Here is a 21,592-nt window from a genome sequence, read left to right on the forward strand (position 1 = left end):
CCTCTAAGGAATTCTAGAGCTCCGAAGGATACATGTAAAAACCAGCACTCTAAAGGCATGGCATTGTCTTTAGACCCCTGCAATGCACAATGTGGATTAATAGTGATTCCCTGCTGTCTTAGATTTATTAAGATTAAGTCATGTCAGACGAACCTCATTTCCTACTTTGACAGTGTTTTGCAGGGAAATAGAGTAGGCATGGTAGAACGGTATTTCAGGAATGCGATTTGCAAGGCCTTTTGTAATAGCTTTGTCAAAATGATGAAGAAATTTATGCCGAATACTAGTAAAATTACGTGCATTAATAAGTGGATGAACAACTATAGCCAACAGGTGCTGAATGACTAATTGATCAATGTCAGACCATGGGCTGCGGGGTGTGCAGGAGTCTGGCTGTGCCCTGTGCCACTAAGAATTTCCATCAGCAACTTGGATGAAGATACAGGGATGACACTTACCAAATTTGTGGATGACATGAAATTGGGAGCAAAAGCAAATTCATCAGGTGATTGAATCCAGAAAGCTCTTTCAGGCTGGAGAAATGGGCCAAATCTAAGATGATGAAATTTAACAAGGAAAAAAGAGTAGTCTTATAATTAGGTCCCCAAAGTCAATTATTCAAATATAGGTTTATGTCGTTTCTTATGTCAGATTCAGGCATACTCTAGCTAACTGCAGGAGGCAGGGGTTCTTTGAGAGGGTCCTTTGGGTGGAGCGGAGACATGGGTGGCGCATCAGGGAGAATTCAGAGTTTAAAGAATACAGTAGCAGGAAAAGATGATGGTTCAGAGCAGGCAGCCATTCCAGTCTGAGATTGGTGACAGGTAGCCAAGCATGTAAAATAATTCCCTCACTCCTGCTTTCAGAGAATATTGGAGACATTAAGGACACAGACTATCTGGACCCAGGCTGTGTGGGTTTAAATACTGGCTCTGCTACTTAGGAGCTGTGCACCATGAGGGAAATTTCTTAACTTCTCTGTTCCTCAATTCCTACCTCTTAGGGTCATGGTGAGGATTCAGTTCAGTGATGTATATGGATTATTTATTAAGTCAGCTGCTCTCCAGTACTGCTTATTTGAGGAAGCTGGAAGAGGCCCACAGATTCTTCTTTGGAAGAAATTTGGTAAGATCAAAGCAGGGCACTCTGTGTTGGAGACGCTGAGACCTGGGGAACTAGCAAGACCATACTGGGAGAAAGATAGGGAGCCAGTAATCATCACTGCATACCAAGAAGCAAACTGTATTTGGAGGGTAAGGTAAAATTTAAGAGTTCAAAAGAATTGCCAGGTCTGAATCAAACTAACAATTGAGGGAGGACTCATCGTTCTGGGCAACTATATTTTAAATCTCTTGTCTTTGAGATCAGGATCAACTGTAGAGACAAACAACAGGGTGGAAACTCTTTGGGCCATAGAGAAAGTACCGCAAGGGGGGGCTGTCAAGTGGACTCTGCCAAGAAGAGCAAGGAGACACAGGGGATGGAAGCTGGGGGCTTAGCAGGGTAGAAAAGGAAGAGAAGATAAAATGCACAGCTTTTGCAAGTTGCAAGGTTGGAGTTCCTTCCCCCTTTTATATTAATATAAAACAAAACACCAGCCGGACGGTACCTGGAATTCTGTGCTAGCTGCTGCACCATATTTTAAAAAGTTTGCAGTGGCCCGTGCTGGCTGGGGTGGTGAGGTGACAGGCATGCATGATAATTGTGCAAATGGCAAGAGAGCTGAGGGAACCATGGCAATGTCCACACACGGACGTGAGACCCTCTTAAATATTTGCAGAATCTTCTTGTGAAGGAAGCATGGCTAATCCTTGCTCAGGATGCTGCCAAGGACCAAAGGATGGGAGCTGCAGGGAGAGAGCCTTTAACACTTACATTCAGACAGTCAAGAAAATGCCAAAGTTGGAAGGAGGCTCTACCTTGGGAAACGGCATGCTTCCCATAGGCTGGGCAAAGATATCTAGAGGGTGTTCCAGCATTGGGTGAGATGGAGTTCTTTAAAATCTTTTCCCAAACACATATTCTATATTTCTATGAAAACTACTACAAGACAGTTAAGCACAGCCCAGGCTGTTGGTTCAACACACCATCTTTGGAATGGCCATGCTGGGCTTCTTTTCCCTGCTGTTGGCTGCAGTTCTTCACCAGGCCAGGAGGTGGGGCTGGTCTGTAAGGCACCCAGAGGACCCTGTCGGGAGAGAGTTTGATGAAGTCCAGCCTTGGAGCAATCCGTGTGGATTGGCAGCTACAAAGGAATGAGGGAGCTAATGGACTGCCATCTGTCTCCATTTTGCTGTCCCCCTCTATTGGATGCCACCAGCAGCTCGCTTCCTATACTTATAAACGTCCCCAATCAGTCATTTCTCTGCCTGCTGTCACAGAGTTGCGGCATGAACGCTGGCTGCTTCATCACAGATTGGACATCATTTCAGGCACGACCCTCATCTACTGTGGTTCTGAGATCTTTATGGTCACATCGTGGTCTATGGCTGAGCTGTGATTACACGTTAGCTCTGGGAGGCTGCAGACAGAACTCTGTCCCCCTCCCACCCACCTGCCATTGCTGACCTCCATGACAGCTGGAGACCAGGCCAGAGGCACAGAGAAATCAGAATCCATGAGAGAGAGGATAAATGGCTGGGCATGGTTTCTCTAAGACTCAGGGTTGGCCAGGAACTTGCAGGGATTTCTCCTTAGGCAGAGTGACCCCAGATGGGAAGGTTAATGTGAGAAAAGAAGCAGGGAAAGGGAGAAACCTCCAGACCTCAAAACAGATGACCGATCAGTAGATTGTCTTCCTCTTATATCTGGAATCAAGATGTCAGTTAGCATTTCTTATTACACTCTGCATCAGGCTTGTCATATCCATAAGATTTTTTTCTTCCTACAGAGATGGGGAAAACAAATCAGTTTTGCTCCCCTGGCTTTGGGTTCTCATTGCTTCTATGAATGAACCCTTGGCACCAGACTCACAGGGGAGGTAGCAAAAAATTCTCTATTCTAGATGTCAAATCAGCCATCAAAAGGTCAGGAAGAAGATGGCTACTTGGTCAGTAGGTGAACATTTTTCTTTTTATTTGGAGAACAGTAATATAGAGAATTCCAGGGACCTATTACTGCCAGAAGGGTGTGGAATATGTGATATGTTACATGATAACTCCCTTATGTGTAAAATAAATTGTCTCTTTTTCTGGAAAGATCCAAGTTTTGCAGTCTTCCTACTTTCCTCCTACTATTCACAGTTCCACGAGGAGACCTCATCCCCCAGGTGGTGGGTTGTGCTTATCTTCCCTGAGTTTTGAGTTCTCTTTGTAGATATCTAAGTACCTCCCCTCACAGCACAGGCATGCACAGCCTCTGCTCCCTCACCTCTGCTAGTCTTATCGCCCCTTATTACTTTGCTCCGCTTCTCTAGTCCTGACAAGATGCCCAAATGCAGATGCTTTTCTTTTCCTTGTTCCCCAAAGAAGCATGGGCGCATGACGTTACCAAAGAATAGGTGCTGTGGTCCACTGAATCATGAGCCCCCCAAAAGGCATGATTTTTATCTAAATCTGAGTTCCTGTGGGTGTGAACCCATTGTAAATGGGACTTCTTGAAGAGGTTATTTTTAATTTAGGTATGGCTCAATGGAATGCAGCTTTATAAAGGGAAGACACCAGAAACCAAAACTCATAATGCCATGGGGAGGAGCCAGGCATTGGAAGTCAGCAGAAACTGGAAGCATAGATGCTAGGAGAGAGGAGTAACCACGTGAAGGGAGGCACGACACCAGCCAGGAACCCCAAGGATTGCAGCCAGCCAGCACCAAAATGCCACAGACTCCCAGGAGAATGCATGGCCTTGCTGACACCCACACTTTAGACTCCTAGCCCCTGAAACCATGAGACAATAAATGCTGATCGTTTAAGCAACCTATTGTGTGATATTTGTCATAGCAGCCTGGCAGGCCAGGACAGCTGGTAACAGAGAAAGACTTCAGGGAACAAGAGACATTATTGGAGATATCAGACATCCCTGCTTCTGAAGCCCATCTCTCCCTCCCCTTCCCTGATGTCCTTCCCTGGTGTTGCTGGTCATTCTGGGAACTCCAGGGCCCCAACCTGCCACTCAGCTTCTTTACTATTATATTGAACACTCAGGCCTGATGCATCTCAAAAGGCCATTTTAGACTGGATTCCCAAGCTGAACTGTGCAACTCAAAGAGCCGATTAAGAATCTCTCCCCCCACCCTACTCCCAGTCTTCACCCTTCTCCCCGCAAAGAGTGATTTTTACCCAAAGATGAATTCTGCTCCCCAGCCTGGAGAATGCAGAAGGACTAGTTTGCAAAGGTTGCACTCTTTTGGGGTCTCCTGTACGAGTGGAGTCTGTTTTAAATGAATGCCAAGGATAGCCTTGAAGGAGAAAATATAGAACAGAAATGACACTGACTGGCAACCAGCAGAGTGTAACAAAAGTGTGGAAAGAGAGGAGTCCCGCCTTCCTGCCAGCCCGGGCCCTCCCTCTGAATGCTAACTTGATGGAAATGAGGTCCTTGGTCTTTTCTTAGAACTACAGCAGTAGCTGTACTTCTAAATTTATATATTATACTGTTAAAGTTAACTTAGTAGTCAAGCTATGCTTTGGAGTTAGGCTGCCTGAATTTTAAATCCAGGCTTCCCCACTCACTAGTTTTGGTGTGTGTATTTGTGTATGTGTGTTAACTTGAATAAGCCTCCATTTTCTCATTTGAAAATGGGAATAATATTATTTACCTCAGAGTTTTTGGGAAGAGTAGTCAGTTATTGCCTTCAAAGCATTTAGGGCAATGCTTCATATCTAGTTGATAAATTATACAATGATATTATTAACAGGTAGCAATGACACATTCTCCCCCTCCACTGCTTTTTTGTTGGTCAAATGCCCCTCCCCCCTGCCGGAAACAAAGCAGAAACAAAAAACAACCTCTTCTCAGTTTTGCCCCAGCTTAGAGGCAATGGCATTGCATCAGAACTGGGCACCCCTGAACCCCACAACTTGCAGTTCTTTGTTGACCACTCTCACTAGCCAGGCTATGCCGTCATGATCCACACTTTCCTTTTAACTGAGGTTTTAAGGAAATCTGACAGAAGGGATTTCCTTTGGGACGATGGCTTCCAAACTCTGCTTGACCGTTACAAGTGTTTCTCCTTGTGAGTTCCCATCTTTACTGCCCTCTTTGATTACCCACAACGCATTACCCAATTCCATCGTCAGTGATGGGAAGTTTCTCTCCAAGTCCTTAGTTCCGCCAGAATAGCTTATGTTCTGTGGTTTTTCAGTTAGGTTCAGTTCCCTGAGATGAATACTATCCGGCTGGCCTTTGAGAGCAGAGAAGAAGGTCTCTCTGTACATTGAATTTAACTCATTTCATATAAATTTGAAGCCTCATAAGAATACCCCCCTCCACCCATACAGCACACAGTACACACACGCTTTCCATTAACTTCTTTAGCTCTATGGCAAATAGATATTAAAATACTAAATCTGTCTAAGATATCATCTTCATAAAATATTAAGGGAAAATGTCTGTGTTAACAATGTTTTAACATGAAATGATAAACAAACTGTAGTAATTGGATATTTTTCTTCTGAAGGTCTTATGCCTTCACAAAAATCATCCTGGCAAATGTGCAATTCTAAAGAGTAATTGCACCTTATTTTCAGACACTGTGCTTCTTGGTGTTCAAAGAGCATTCTTTAAGCATTTATTAGTTATTGCACCAAATATGCTAGGAGGTGTGGACTAATATCTGCTCAACACAGATGGAGAGTCAAAGATAAGAGTGAGGCTGATCCCTGCCTGACATCGCACAGCTCAGAGGCAGGGATTTTTAGCTAAGTCCTAATGAATGGACAAGAAATAAATAGAAAAGTAGGGGCAACAGTCACCTTGACTCTTGAAGATGATAGTATACAATGTAGCTTACAAGGGGTGCCAGTGTGCTTGTGAAAACCTTGTGGATCACACTCCCTTTATCCAGTGTATGAATGGATGAGTAGATAAATGGGGACAAAAACTAAATGAAAAATAGGGTGGGATGAGGGGGATGATTTGGGTGTTCTTTTTTATTTTTATTTTTTATTCTGATTCTGATTCTTTCTGGTATAAGGAAAATGTTCAAAAATAGATTGGGGTGATGAATGCACAACTATATGATGTACTGTGAACAGTTGATTGTACTCCATGGATAACTGTATGATATGTGAATATATCTCAATAAAACTGAATCTAAAAAAAAAAAGTAGAGGCAAGGGATCAAGGGCATTTCCTCTAAATTTTTAAGACTTTCTTCTATTTTTTGATTTGCATGAACCCATAGTTGAACCCCTGAGAAGTGTTTTCTTCCTGTGTCCCCCTTAAATTAGATACTTGTACCAGGATTTCCCAGGTAAATGCTATCACCGAGAACACATTGCTTGTTTCTGAGGGGCAATTTTAGCCAAACATGATTTTTTCTAAATGTTGTGAGATGGAAGGGAAAGGGCTGCTGTAGCACGACACAGAGTGAAACCCGGATCTCCTCACACCTTACTGGGATTCCAAAGCACAATGACTAGTATAGACAAAAAGCTCAGCAATCCAAGAGCTACAAATGTTCTTGGCTAACACGTGCCCTGAGTCAGGGGTATATGTTCTGGGTGACTGCTCCAGGCTCTTTTTAAGGGCTCATGGTATGCCCATGACATAAAACCACTTGCAACCCTTCCCAATAATTACAACCTGAAAACAGAGCTGCTTTGCCTCTGACATTTATGGCCGGCCACAACCCAGCCAGCGTTTTCTAATAATACTTTGCTTCTGCATCCCAGGATCACAGAGCAATTTACAAAGATTAATTAGAAGCACTGCAGAAATCTCATCTTTGTTGAAGGCTGGGGTGGAGGCCACGGGAGGGGAATGAAACCAGCTTCTCCCAAGGGTGGAGCCTGGATGAGAGCTTGCCTGGTTCAAGTCAGGGCTGGACCTGAGAATAAAACCCTGAGTCCCATTAGCAGTCATGAGAGAAACAACCTGTCATCCGATATTCCAAAAGGATTCAACTGGGAGGGAGTAATGAGGCTGGCTGTGTGTGTTTCATTTTTATTTGAAAAAAAAGAAGTAAAGACCCAAATTTGTTACTACTCCCAGGGTCCTGGCAAGATGCCCAAGACAGCTGTAATTTTGTGAGATGACAGTTGGCGTCCTCCCAGACCAAGCCATTTCCCTTTGCCCTTCCCTGCCCCAAGTTGGCAGTCATGGGTTCCCTGAGAGGTCAAGGGTGAAGCTTTGTCAGTATGACCCTTGGATGTAGGGGAGATGGAGCCTGCCTGCTCCCCAGGGTGAAGCTGGGCCTTTGCTGTGAGGTGGAGCTCGGCAGAGAATAGGGACTGATATCTGCAAAAGGGCTTCTAAAAGACCATTGAAGACGCACAGCTGCTGAGGACTGGGGGAGGGGCCGCAAAAGAGCGGCAATGACGTCCTTTTCTGTTCTTGCAACCAAGGCACAAATTAAGGCAAAATTAGAGACTTTCTTAGGGCGATTGGAAGGATGGGAGAAGGAGGAAAATGGGGAAGCAGAGCTTTTAAGGACAGCAATTTGAGAGCATGTGAGACCAATCTGTAACTGATGCTTTTTCTTTGTGGATGAGTTAGTGACTTTCTTTTTGGATTCTGGAGGGGATTTCCCCCCCTTCCTTTTCCTTTTTTGCACCATGCACATGTAAATGTGATTGAGAATTCTCTCCACAGATCTGCTGTCTTGGCAGCCTTCCTGCCAGCTGGCCTGGCTGGGGAACCCACGATAGAGGCTGATTGCGGTTGACAAATTCTCCCAGGTTTGAACTTCAATGCCCGGAGGACAGGAGGGCCTAAGAGCCCTCCCAGCAGGGTGGAACTGCTCTCTTTACTGCCCACTGAGGCCGCCCAAGCCACCACCGCCATTTTGTCTGGCTCCACACAGCTGACATTGTTGTCAGATTACAATGTTGATCAGTTTCATCAATGAATCCGTCATTTGATGCAGAAGTCCGAAGTCTGCCTGAAGTTTGAAGAGTTCTTAAAGGCCATGTAATACACAGCCCCTTTCTCTATCTCTGACTAGGATATTTCATCAAAATGCCAAGATAAGTAAAAGAAGTATAAAAATGTTGCCGGCACCAAATGATTATAGTTCATGGCCAATCCTGTCTTTGGCTTCTCTGATTTGGCTCATTCTTCTTTGGGGTCCCCTCCTTTGCCCTACCCTGATTTTAGGCCCTTTTCATTTTCTAGTGTTTTTTTTTGTTTTGTTTTGTTTTGTTTTCTTCCTGTCTTTCCTTTCTCCTCCCTGGCCAGGCAAATTCTCCCCAGTTTACCTGTACTGAACTCAAACCTCTAACACCAAGCTCTCTCTGGTAACTAAATGCAATCCTGTTGAGGATCTGAAACTGCCATGGGAAACTGTCAAGGTCAATGAGATATCACACTATTATTGATAATCTAACACATTTGTGTGTATGCATGTGTGTGTGTTCGCTTATTTATTTTAACATTATTCTAGTCCCTTTTTCTTTATCTCAGGTTCATAAAGCCAGGTGTTACCTGTGTATACGTGGCTGTGAAATGCAGCCCCTGAGGTGCTTCCTAAGACCCCCACTCCCTGAAATTTGTGCCCTGGTGCAACCCCCTCTCCTTGAGCATGGGTTGTACTTAATGACTCACTTCTAACGTGTAGAATGCAGCAGATGTGTTGGGATGTCACTTTCATGGTAAAATTATACAAAGATTGCAGCTTTCATATTAGGCAAGCCCTTGTTCTCTCCCTGGGATTGTTTGCCCTGAAGAAAGCCAGCTGCCATGCAGTGAGACAGCCCTCTGGGGACAAGACCTGCCAACACTCATGTGAGCAAGTGTGGAAGCAGATGCTCCCATTCCAGTCAGTCCTTCAGATGAGAACACAACCCTGGCCAACAATTTACTGCAGCCTCATGGGAAGCTCTGGCACCTAGCTAGGCTGTAGCCAGAGTCTGTCCTGACCCACAGGAACATGAGATTATAAATGCTCGTTTGAGCTGCTTAGTTTGGGGGTAATTAGTTATGCAGCAATAGAAAACTAATCCAGTGAGTTCTCAGGCCAATGTAATACCCCATTCTCCTCTTATGTTCCTTCGAAGGAAAAAGAAAACAATTCTAAGTTCTCAAATATATGTGCATATGTGTAAACAGCAAGCTGTAGCCTTTAGAACCTCTTTGTTAAAGGTTTTTGACTCTTTGAAATGAGCAATCTATTTCACTGATCCAACACTGGTTAAACTTGACCCTAAAATAATTTCAGTTATTGAAAGAGCTATCAAAATTATTTCAGTTGACTTAAAGGCATAAGTAAATGCTCAGTTAGGAGGCTATGGAGCAAGTGGATGTGCTCAGAAGAGAAAAGGGCACTAAAAACACAGGTGTTATTCTCTGAGGCTTCCATTATATTATCTCATCAATTCTCACAGCACCCCATGGAGCAGCTTCTATTGTTATTTCCATTTTACAGATGAGGAAGCTGAGGTACAGGTAGTTTAAATAAATTTTGCAAGGTTACATAGCTAATAAAAGTCTGACTTCAGAGCCCATGGCCTTGACCACACACTTTTCTGCCTTGACCTCCCAGAAAAATTCAAGTTATTCAATACATTGAGACTTTGCAGGCTCACAAATATTGAGGGGGTTGAAAAATTGATGAATTGTCCAGGTGTGAAATGAATGTGTTGCTATATTTTTTATTCCACTCCAGTCATGATACACACCTATCCATGTGGAGCCGTACCTTCCGTGTTGCAGGGAACCCATACAAACTCCATCCTGCCCATCATGATGGGCATCAGAAACAACGGCAAGCAGTGGGTCATGTGGGAACAGAGAGAAGCCTGGTAGTTGTCAACTTTAAAGAAGAGGTGGCCAGAGATCAAAACAAGTTCAGGGTCGGTAAGGTAAAAAGTGAGACCAAAAATAAAAAAAGAAAACAGATACATGCCATCATTAGGAGTAGGGATGAGTGATAGCGACCCATAACTGAAGATCAAATCATGCAAGGAGTCAGAAAGATAGCTAATAATAAAACATTATGAAGTGATTGCTATTGCTTATTCTAAGTTATTGATCTGTATTGTCTGATGTGCGACTCTTACCACCATATAGAGTGGTTGCGATCATTATCTCCATTTCACAGATGAAGATACCAAGGCTGAGGGAGATTATTGTTAAGCCCAAATCACAATTAGCAAACAGGAAGTCCAATGCACCAATGCAAGTCTGCTCGAATCCAAAATCCTTCCGCTTCTTGGAAATACAGTTTGAGGCAGGGGAACTTATAAGCCAAGGTTTGAAGCAAATTGGAAGTTAGGAATAGGGATTTTGTCTTTTGATGTCTGTCATGGCTGTTGGGACTGGGAAGTGCAGGGACACAGAAACCAGCAGTAGCCAGAGCAGCCCAACATCTTGTCAACCTGGTTCCACCTAGAACTAGAACTAGAGCAGGAAATCAAAAGAATGGAAAGTTGGGGAGTGCAGTCCTTGTAGGATTTTACAAACATCAAATATTTAATAATTTTTATCTGTCTATATGCCAAAAACATTTAGCCAAGTGTTGTGAGTACATAAAGTAATGTAATACTAGGTACCTCTCCAGTTTAGGAAGGCAGTGCCTATATGCGTGTAATTCAGGGCAATGTGCAAGTATTGCTAAAAGAAGTAGAGATGTTAACTGCTGGATGAATTCTGAGAGAGCACACTGCAAGCTAGTGGGCTGTGATCTGAGATTTGAACAAAAGTTCCTTCTGGGTGAGGAAGAGAAAAGGAGAGAGGGCACGTCTAGCAGGAGAAATGATGTTAAATAGGGGTGGACCAAGCAACGTGAAAGTGGGGGCTCTACATAAGGGAGCTATGGGAGATAATGCTGCACAAGTTGTTAAGTTTGAGCACACTGGTAAGAGAGATTGGTCTTTATCTTGTGGGTCTCCAGTGGCTGCTGAAAGTGTTTGAGAAGGCGGGTTTGGTGATGCAAGTAGCATTTGAGAGAGATTAATGAAGCAGAATTATGCAAATAACCATACTATGGTTAACTGCAAAAACTAAACAGAGGCTCCAATCATAGTGAGAAGGTACTGGGCTGGAAGTGAGGAGACCCACTTTCTAGTTGATATTCTAGTTAATAATTTGTGTGAATCTGAGTAGGGCATTTCTCTTATGTGATACACACGTTTTGCACCATAAAATGATGGGATTGGAGAAGAATGTCTTGAAGTTCCATCCAGCGCTAGCATTCTGGACTGATTCCTACTACTGGTTCCCTGAGTTATCAAAAGCTGCCTATATACCCATTCTCTCCTCCAAGCCCAGGCATTCTCATGCCAGCTTTTGGAGGCAGAAATCTACTGCATCTTCTTTTTCCTTGCACATGACGATGCCATCAGAATGCTTTCCCTCTCCAGATAATTTAATTCCAGATCATGGTTATTATTCATGTTCAGAAGGACCTTCCATGGACCAAAGTTTGAATACAATGTGCACATATATACACACAGTGGGGAAGTACAGCCCCACCCCTCCTCATCCAGGTGGAAAGATTCTCTCTCTCTCACACATGAACACAACACACACACACACACACACACACACACACACAGACACGGTATTGGGTGAGTGCACTGGCATTACTGCAGAGAAGAGAAAAGCATCTTTCCAGTGGGCTTACTACCCCCCATTTACTTTTCTTCCTTAGCTTAAAGTCTAAGGCTTAATGTCAGACAGAAAGGGTGACAAGTTTGATCTCCATTTAAATAGAACATTTTTCACCTCAGAAGGTAGAGAAATATCTTCCTCCTGTAAACACCCAACAAACAAACCAAGCCATCCAGCCCCCTTCCACTGCCACATGTCAGGGCCCTTGTGAAAGCAGATGTTCACTAAGGAAATGGAATGTGCTAACCCCAATCCTTTAGCTGTTATTCTAGAGATGCCCCATTTGTGAATATAATTCCACAATCTTTCAGACAAGAGGCTATTTTTCTTACCCTCACCTCACCCCAAGCCCTTGACCTTGGTACCACTGGTGGGGTTCATTCTCCCGAAGGGGGCCTGGATGGAAAGCCTCCTGTCCTGTCCTGTCTCCTGCTGACAGTCATCTGTGTCCTTTCTGTTTTCTGAGCCAGGCTCACCCGACAGCCATGCTGGCCCCGAGGGCTGGTGCCAAAATAAATCCCCAGTTCTGAGGTAGAGCAGGTGGGAGCACAGTTACCTGGAGGGACCAGAAGCAAGGTTGCCCAAGATCCAAGCACTCATTAGACCTGAGAACAGCAAGTACAGGGCAATGCCAGAGAAGCAGGACAAAGTGTCAGCTTGCAAGGTCAGGTGTGGGGCTATGAACAAGGGAAAAGAACAAGTGCTAAGGGGATTAGGGGCAGGGGCAGGGAACTGGGTGCCAAGCAGACCCTAGAGATGCAGCTCAGAAAGAGCAGCGTACAATCCTGTGCCTGTCCTCCGAGTGGGACACTGAGCCAGGTGTGCCCTATGCTTCATGAGGACATCTGGATGGCCTGTGAATGTCCAGGTATTACAATAATCCTTTTCTTTCTGGGAATGCATATAATGGCTGACGATCATGGCAACACATTGATGTGAAGGCCATTATCTCCATTTTATATAGGAGGAAACAAACTTCCTGGGAGTGATTAAATGATTTACCCAAGGTATATCATAGTATACTTGGCAGACCCAGAATTTGAACCTGGACCCCAAAATCTATGTTCTTACCACTAATGGTTGCCTTCTCCACACATTTCCAAAGGGGTGAGAATGCACATGCTTACTGACCCAGCCTTATTTTTACAGTGCTCAATTGCCTTCAAGGATGGGGCATGGCAACTGTGCTCAGGTTTTGTGAGTAAGAGATGGCCTGGGAGAAGGGCTATAGGTAACATGAGGTTGCTGAATGAGCCAGATGAAAATCTTGGGTGCAGGTTCAGCTCAGCATTCTGGGGGATTCAGGAGCATCGATTCAGCCTGAGCTTCCACTTATTAGGGAAATTTCTTACCAATCCAGTTATTACCTCTTCTGGCCACTTCCCCTGCCCCCAGTTTGGACCCCACTTCGCACAACTGCTCTGCAGACCTCCTGGTTCCCGTTTCCTCAGCACCAGTCACTCATCTGAAACCAGAAGGCACCACAGAGCCCTGAGAGGTCCCTTGGGAGGGGACAGCACTCTCAGGGAGGCCAGATCTGTAAGGAATGACGTCCTGCTGAAATGAGCTGGGCTCCAAGGCCCTGCTAGGCAGAGATGAAGTCTCCCCCAGGGCCTGCCTGCTAGATTGGTGCTGACAGACCATGGAGCTGAGCCGGGGAGGCACATGGACCCACCACACTTGCCACCCACTGGGTTTAGGACCTGATCAGCTAAGGCCCATCCAGCCTGACAGCCCTACATGGAGATGGTGGGACCCCTGCCCAACAAGGCAGTCTGGCAGGGAGTTCCCAGTGCACATGAAGCCTGGCTGCATTCCCCATAACGGCCCCCAATAAAGAAAACTCCCACTCTGCTGCCTTGAGCACATTCTTACCAAGTTAACATGTACCTTCATCATGTGAGTATGGGCAGCTCAGTATGACAGTGACAACCACTAGGGGACAAAGACTCAGAGCACAGATCTGACTGTGAGCCACCAGACAGTCAGAAGGAAACAGATTTATTCACATTGAAGATGTGCTTTCAAGTTTCTAACATAAATTGCTCCTGTTGCAGTCAAAGCCTCTTTCCCCACCTGATTTCTTGGAGAAGGGCCTAGGGGTAAGAAACGGATGTGTTTGAAGACCTGAGCTAATATTGCATGGCCTTTCGTCTTGTAAGGCAAAGATAGCTCTTCTTCTATTTGCAAAAGTAGCATTTTTAGCTCAGGTTTAATAATGATGCTTCATGTAATAGGAACTTGTATCAGATGAGTCAATGACGAGGCAAAGAGAACTGTTTTTTATTGAGCATCTACTTTGCACTCATCACATTTTACCCTATTTAATTTAATATTTGACAAAGGACCAGAGAAATAGCTTTGATGGTGGCAGATGGAATTACCGGGACTTTCATAATGTGTGCAGGTGAGCGTGCTGGGCTTTGGCTTCTGACCTAGACAGGAGTCTTTGTGCTGCAATTACCAGGTGAGGAAGCTTGCACACTTTACTTATCCACTCTGACCCTCAATTTCCTCATCTAACAAATGGGATCTTTTCTTCTGGGATTTGTAATGAAGAGCCCAGGACCTGGGAATCTTAGATGGACTGCAATCATTCATTTAATAAGCAAGGTTCTTGAATGGTTGTGGTACAATCATTGCAATGTCACATTTTTAAAATGGGTACCAAGCTTGGCATAAAATAGGCCTCTCAAAAAAGCTGTTGCCTTTTGTTCTACAGTGATGGGGAGATGCATGTAACTAAGCTCTGAAATTTTCTCTCTCTTATTCACCCCCACAACACTCAGGCACATACATACACATGTGTGCATACACACACACCCACACACAGAAAGAGGCACACATTGCATACACACACCACACACATGCACACATATGCATCACACATGTACGTGAACACATGCATGTGTGCACACAGACGGGCACACAATCTATCCTTTATTCCAAGTTGACCTGGGCTGCCCTCTCCTCTCTCTCTCCCACCACATCTCCCTGCCCTCCTCTCTCAGGTTTCTCCCTGCCTCATCTCCTGTCGTGCAGCCTCCAGGTCCCATCCCCTGTGCCCCCCTCCCTGGGCTTGGGCAGATGTGCAGCAGCCGCCTGCCATCCTCCCGAGGAGCCTGCGCCCCTGTCAGTCACGGTTGTGCCTGGCAGCTGGAATTGCGACTCCCCTTGTTTACAGTGCATTGTAATTGCAGACACAGGCTCTGCTGTCACTTGTAATTTTATCTCGTCCTCTCCTCCCCACATAGTCTCCAGCCTAAGTGTCAGCAGTTGCCCTTGTGAGAGGCACTATTGGCAGGAAATGTGCTTCAACATCTCGCAAAAAAAACAAACTATTAGTTATTTCTTTGCATCTCCCACTCCACTCAGGAGACAAAGTGGCCCCAGGGCAGCCTGCCCCACACCCCAGAGCCCCCAGCTCCTTCTCTTGCTAGGGCTCCTGCTGCACGGGGGCCTTGGCTCCAGCAAGTCTGCAGATGAGAGGGGGGCTTGCCTTACCAACCCCCCTTCTCTCCTGACATTCCCAGGCAGGGTGTGTAGCAGTTGGGGAGACAGGTGGCAGGCTGGCCAATCAAACTGTTCTCCCATCCAAGCAGAGAGGGTCAGCCCCTAGAACTCGTGGGCTCAAGGTAACTGGGTCTGTGGATCTGAAAGACCATGAGAGGTACGAGACAAAGGGAAAGAGCCCACCCACCCCACACCAGGCCTGTGCTAAGCCGTTGACACACGGGACCTCACTGAATCTCCATGGTGGCTCTGCAACGAAGGTGTTATCATCCCTCTAATACAGGAGGAGAAAACCGAACCCAAGTACTTAGTCAGAGGTCACCCAGCTAGGAGTAGGCAGGGAACGCTGGGATTTAAAGCTCACTGCATCTCGTTCCTAAACCTTTGGTGTCCTGTTGCCCTGTTTTGTACCCCATTCAGTGGCCTCGTGAGGACCATGTTTATCTGTGATTCTTGGCACTCACAAACGCAGCTCTTACCATGCTGTTGTATGATTGGCTGTCTGTATGTCTGTCTGCCACTGAGGGTGGGCACTTATTCTTATTTCATTTTCTCCCTTCTGCTCCCAGCACAGTGCCTAACTCCTATATTTGTCAAAATGATTATGTTCAGAGGACCAGTCTTTGGCCTGGTTTCTGGCTGGCAGTGCTTAACTCTATGCCCCAGCCTTCTGTACTCTTCTTTCTGATAAACGTGGGAGCTTCTTTGCCTCTACATACATAAGGTTGATTGTTCTAAACAAAGAAGGGAGGATAATTCAGAATATTTACTTCAAGGGAGTCAGATTCAAGGGAACAAAATCCGTATTAGCGGCACAATTTATACGGTGCAAATTTATAATTTGGCACTAGGAAAGATTTTGGAGAGAAATGATGGTATGTCTTGTAGATATTTATTTATTTTTTTAATTTTTGAATTCTACATAAAGGTTCTCCTAGACCAAGAACTAATAGTACTTGTGTTAATGCCATTGTTATGGTTGTTCTTTTAGCTCCTTTCCCCTCCCAAATCTTAGGTGATGCTCCCATGTTTTATCTATTACAGACAGAAAGTTTATTAATTTTAAGAAAGATTGGTAGCAATCCTCTTCCTGGAGAAAAAAAATCACAGGATCTTTCAGGGAGATGGAAAAAGTAATGAAATGATCTCTGGTTTGTTCACCTGTGCTAAGATCCAGAGAAGTGTGTACAAATGAGAAGAGGATCATTTTACTCTCTAAAGGCCATAGTCAATCCTTTCTCCCCTTTCCTCTGCCCAGCATTTCATCTCTGCCCCCCATTGACTAGCTGTGTGTCCTTGGACCACTCACTCACCCACTGACCCTCTCTGTGCCTCCATTTCCTTCCTTGTAAAATGACACCTCTGCCTCAGGGAATTCTATGGTGCTTCAATTGGAGAATGTATGTAAATATATCTGCAGTGAACCTTTAGTTAAAGAGGACTCAGAAGAGCTTTGCTGTTTTGACCACTTTGGAAGCAAGAACAGTGTCTTGAAGGAGCATTGAGACACAGTGTGACACTTTCCTGCTCTGTATAGAACTCTGCATGGGGCAAAGAGGGGATCACACAGACACAGCCACTGTCCCCCCAGGTCCCCTCAGCTAATTGCCTGATAGTATCTGTTGCTTCCTTCCACATTGACATGCACCTCCATCAGCTGAAGGCAAAGAGAAAGCTTTGGTAAGATCCAATTAGGAATACAGATTCTATATTCAAGAGGGCCACACAGCTCCTACAGAGGGAAAAAAGACCCTGAAATTAGTCTAAGTGCTCTGCTCATATAGCCTCCCAAGGTAAATTGTTAAGAAAGATGTCTCATTGAGCAGGACTGACCCCTGGGGTTGCTTGTTTCTCATCAGCTGGGATGCTATTATTATTTTGCACATGATATCTCCATCACAAGAGGCTGTGTTTCCCCCTCCTTCTAAAACACACATAAATGAATGATATTTAGAGAGCTGCTGACTGCAAGGAGACTCAGCTGCGATGAAAGAAGGAAGCTTGTATTTCCCGTGACAGCCCCTCCTCCTGCTTCGAGGGGAAGGAGCTACAGTGGGCTGTACAAGGAGAGAGGCTTTGGAGGGACAGAGAAGGCACATCAAACCTCTCTATTTGAAACTGGTAGGGACTTTGTCTGGAACAAAGTGATCAGATAAAGGCCAGAGTAACTCAGAAAGACCATCCTCAAAAGCTAAGGCAAAATCTTCTAAGAGGATTCAGAGAGAGAGAGCTAGATGGGTAGTGGATACCAGTGGACCAAGTCACGGGGATCCTCCCACCCTGGAGAATAAAGATCAGTAGGACATAAAATATTGGAGACCCCACCTAGATGGATGGATGGATGTCAGTGTGGCAGGTGAGCTTGGGCTCAGGCCCCCTCTGCCACACTTGCTTCCTGTGTGATTTGGGACATCTTTGCCTTACTGAAGCCTCAGTTTCCTTACTTGCAAGATGAGGACAGTGCCTACATCATTCTTGTACCAAACGCTTGATATTGAGCAGTAAGACTCTCTTGGACTCCATAATGTTCTTGGCACAGGCTCCTCATTTCCATCAATGATAGAAAACCTTGCTTAGGTGCCTTCAAGTATACTTAGCTCATCCTAATGTTTGTTCTTCCCTTTTCAGTCAAATTCAGGGCTACTATCTAAGTGAGAATCCAGAGATCAGCAAATGTTTTCTGTAAAGAACTCGATAGTAACTAGTTTAGGCTTTGTGGACCATAAGATCTGTGCTGCAAATATTCAACTCTGCCTTTGGAGTGACAACATATAAAGATGATTGACCATGGCTATCTTCTAGTAAAGCTTTATTTACAAAAACAGGCAGCAGGAAGAATTTGACCAGAGGGCCATATTTTGCCAACCTCCAATATGTTCTATCCCATTTTTCCCCCTCTCTCCACCGCCTCGTGCTCTCTCCCTCCTTATCCTTCCTCTGTGCTCTGCTGGCCAGGGAGGGAGGAAGGCATCTGCCTGCAGTTTGGTAACATCTGTGGACACCTTGGAGAGTGGCTCTTTCCCCTCACTCCTAGCAGGTCCTCAAACTGCAACCCATCAGAGTTCCTTTTGGGGTTAGCACCTTGATTTATTCTCCCAGGTAATTTGAGGCTCACTTTGAGCCCTCAGGAAATTTAAGGGTCTATTTAATGCCACATGGGAGGCTCCAACTGCCTGTTGTTCTCATTTTCTCTCCCTCTTTCTCCCCTCCACTTTCACTGCTTTCCCCTTAAGGCTGGTGGTGAAGCATCTGCACAGCTGCACTCAGCAAACTCCAGCTGGGAAACAGAACTCTAGCTTCCCAGCTCATCCATTTGCATCAATTCATGTCAATTCCTCCATTCCCCAGGGATCCTCTTTTATCCCAACTGGACATGTCAAATCCCAACTGGACATGTCAAATCCCAACCCTCCTTTTTGGGTAGAGTAAAGACAGGTAAAGCAGTTCTTTGGCATGCTTCTGTGTGTGCTGTCTTACCCTGCAATGTCAGCCCTGTGTGGGAAGAGCCATGGATTTAATGATCCAGCCTCCCAGACTGTGCACTCAGTCTTCTCCCCAATAAATTATGCCAGTTTTCATTTTGCCACCAGATTTAGGAGGATGGGGCAATAAGCAAGGAGGGGCAATTTCCATTAAAATATGCTATTCTTAGGCTTAACATGGGGATCAAATGAATATTCATAAATCTTCCAGCAATAAGTAGTCACATCATTATTGGTAGCCTTTACTATTAGCTTTAGAGAAACTTCATTCAGAAGAATTCAAAATAGTCCATTTGCCCAGGGCAAGGAAAAGTACCATCGCCCATTGAGAAAGCCCAAGGAAAGACAAGTCACAAAACCCAATAATGCCAACATGAGTAGCTCAGGACCCCAATCACAAGAAACACAAACTTCCATGCCCTGTGTTGGAATCAACAAAGTTCCGCTGATGGGAAGTTGCCAGGGTCTGCTGAGGGCAGATCTCAGATTCTGTCCTTTCCAGGCCAAAAGCACTTACTTGGAACTCTGCTTTCCAGGCCAAAAGCAGAAGATAAAGAGAAAAGTAACCAAATATATCAGGGCCAAACAACTGGCCATTTCTTGGAGGCAGGAGTATTGACTTAACAATTTTTTGCAGATTCTCCAAGAAGATATTACCGATAGGTAAGATTTCCAGAATTCTGGAAACTTTTCCTTCCCTCTCGGCTATGGTGCCCGATGATAATAGTCCAGTAAATGCCCATATCTGACAGTGGAAGTGTTTGGAAGAGATAACCAAACCAAAATAACCCCCACCCCCAAACACACACACACATACAATAAACAAATCCCTTTCACCACATGTTTCTCTTCCCATAATCTTCCATTGTTGTAGATGGTGTTAAGCAGGCTTATGGGGCTATAACAAATTAACTCTTAACCAAACAAAGGTTTATTCTTGTTTATGGTCCACATATAATATTGGTCAGTGTGTGTGTGAGTGTGTGTGTTGGAGGGAGGGGAAGCCTTTCCTCTACAGTAGTTACTCAGGAACCCAGGCCAATGGAGGCTCTGCCATCTTGCCGCTGCACCATCTAGAACACAAGGCCTCCTCTACCACCAGAGCAGGAAAAGAGAGACTGGGCAGCCGCACATCTGTTTTGGAATGCATTGGCCCACTAGTGTTCCACATCATTCCTGCTCCCAGGCCATTGACATGGACCTGGGAAGAGCAAGGTAGCATGTGGATATTCCAGGAGTGGTAAATGGTTCTAGCATATAGATCTTTAATGGCTTCTGGATATTGTTAGTAGCCACTTAAGAGAGAGGCATTTGGTTGGCCGTGCATCCATTCTTTCAAAATAATTGTAACTATCTACCTTATGCTAAATATATTTGTAGGCACTGGGGTTATAATAGTGAATAGGAAAGATCCCATCCCTCCATAAAATGACTTATAGCAATTCATCAATACACTATTAGAGATGTGATGACAGAGGAGGTGCATGGCATCCTGGAGCCTCCTGAGCTCTGGGAATGTCAGGAAAGTCTTCCCAGAGAAGGAAAGGCTAAAGTTAAGACATGAAGGATTAGTTGGAGTTATCCAGGCAAAGAAAAGATTGGGTGGCAGGAGAATGAAGAGAAGGAAGTTTGTCTGAATCAGATCACATGGCTATAGGAGAGAATGCAATCAGGAATCCTGTCTCCGTGGTCAGTTATGGAGCAGGAGCAGTTTAGGAATAGATACTATAGTCCAATTGCTCTAAACCAGGGCTCTCAGGCTGGTAATCTCCCTTTGCTTTCTCCCTAAAGTACCCACCACCTGTCTGAGCTGGCACTCCTCTGGGGGCAAAGTTGAACTGCTCAGAGAAAGCTGCTCAAGCTGCATCTCTTAAACATATGAAATTATTAAATGACCCATACGTAGTGATAGATATTTAACCCCCTCCTCCAAACAGCCCTCTCTGGGGATTTGGGTAGAGGTTGTGGGGAGGCACCTTGCTGTTTAATAAATAATAGAAGAGATTCATAAAGTGTCTGGGAAGCATATTCCTCATGCAGAAATGTTACAGAATAACACAGGATGAATAATAGAAAAGGTTATTGAAAAATTCATAATTTCCAAGTGCCAGTGAAGGGCAGCTCCTGTGCAGTCTATTTGCCTGTAGAAAAGTGATTAAAATATATATTATTGTCCTGTCTATAGGAAAATGTATTATTAAGTGGATACTAGTGTGACATTTGAAAAATCCATTTCATTCCATTTAGCAGCAAAGGGGTTTTGGCTGCTGCTTTGTGTAGCAGGTTTCACAAGCATTTTAATAAGCCAGTTAAAAAACAAAAAGAGATTTTAATTATGGTCCCCTGCCTCCCAGCCACACTAGTGCTTTTGCATTTACAGTTCCTTTGCCAAAAAATAAAAATAAATAAATACACATATAATAGGGGATGTAAACATCCTGCCCATATTTATAATTTCAACTGCCAAAAAAAGCAATCTGACCACTGACCAGTGCTTATAGATTGAAAGAAGAGAGGGTGGAAAATGGATTCACTGGTCCAGACACAACAAAAAACAAAGCTCAGTGTAGTAGGACTCCAATCTCTGCCAAAATTCAAGCACGACTACTCTTCCAAACAGTACATTCACAAATGCTTCCTCATGAAGCCAGGAGTAACTTTTGAGTTATAATTATAAATGGTTCATATTTCTGAATAATGAATTGGGTCAGGATCAGGGATCACCTGACTTATCCATCTGCTTCTTGGCAGGATGTGTCTCTTCAGCTTGAAGATCACCATGCCCAGAAAAATTCAGAGCTGGAACAGAATCAGGTTTGGGGCTAGGGATGGGGCACCTCTCTGTGCTTAGCTTAATAATAATTCTATCCGATAAGTCACATCACATA

The 21,592-nt window shown here is 44.6% G+C and overlaps 1 protein-coding gene across 4 annotated transcripts in view; it reads left to right on the forward strand.

Moving 5' to 3' along the window:
• NTM (neurotrimin) overlaps positions 1-21,592 on the forward strand; it is a 1,043,036-nt gene that overhangs the window by 201,887 nt on the left and 819,557 nt on the right. The gene's annotated exons all lie outside the window — the stretch shown is intronic.

Source organism: Choloepus didactylus, chromosome 6 (genome assembly GCF_015220235.1).
Source record: "Choloepus didactylus isolate mChoDid1 chromosome 6, mChoDid1.pri, whole genome shotgun sequence".
Lineage (NCBI taxonomy): Eukaryota > Metazoa > Chordata > Mammalia > Pilosa > Megalonychidae > Choloepus > Choloepus didactylus.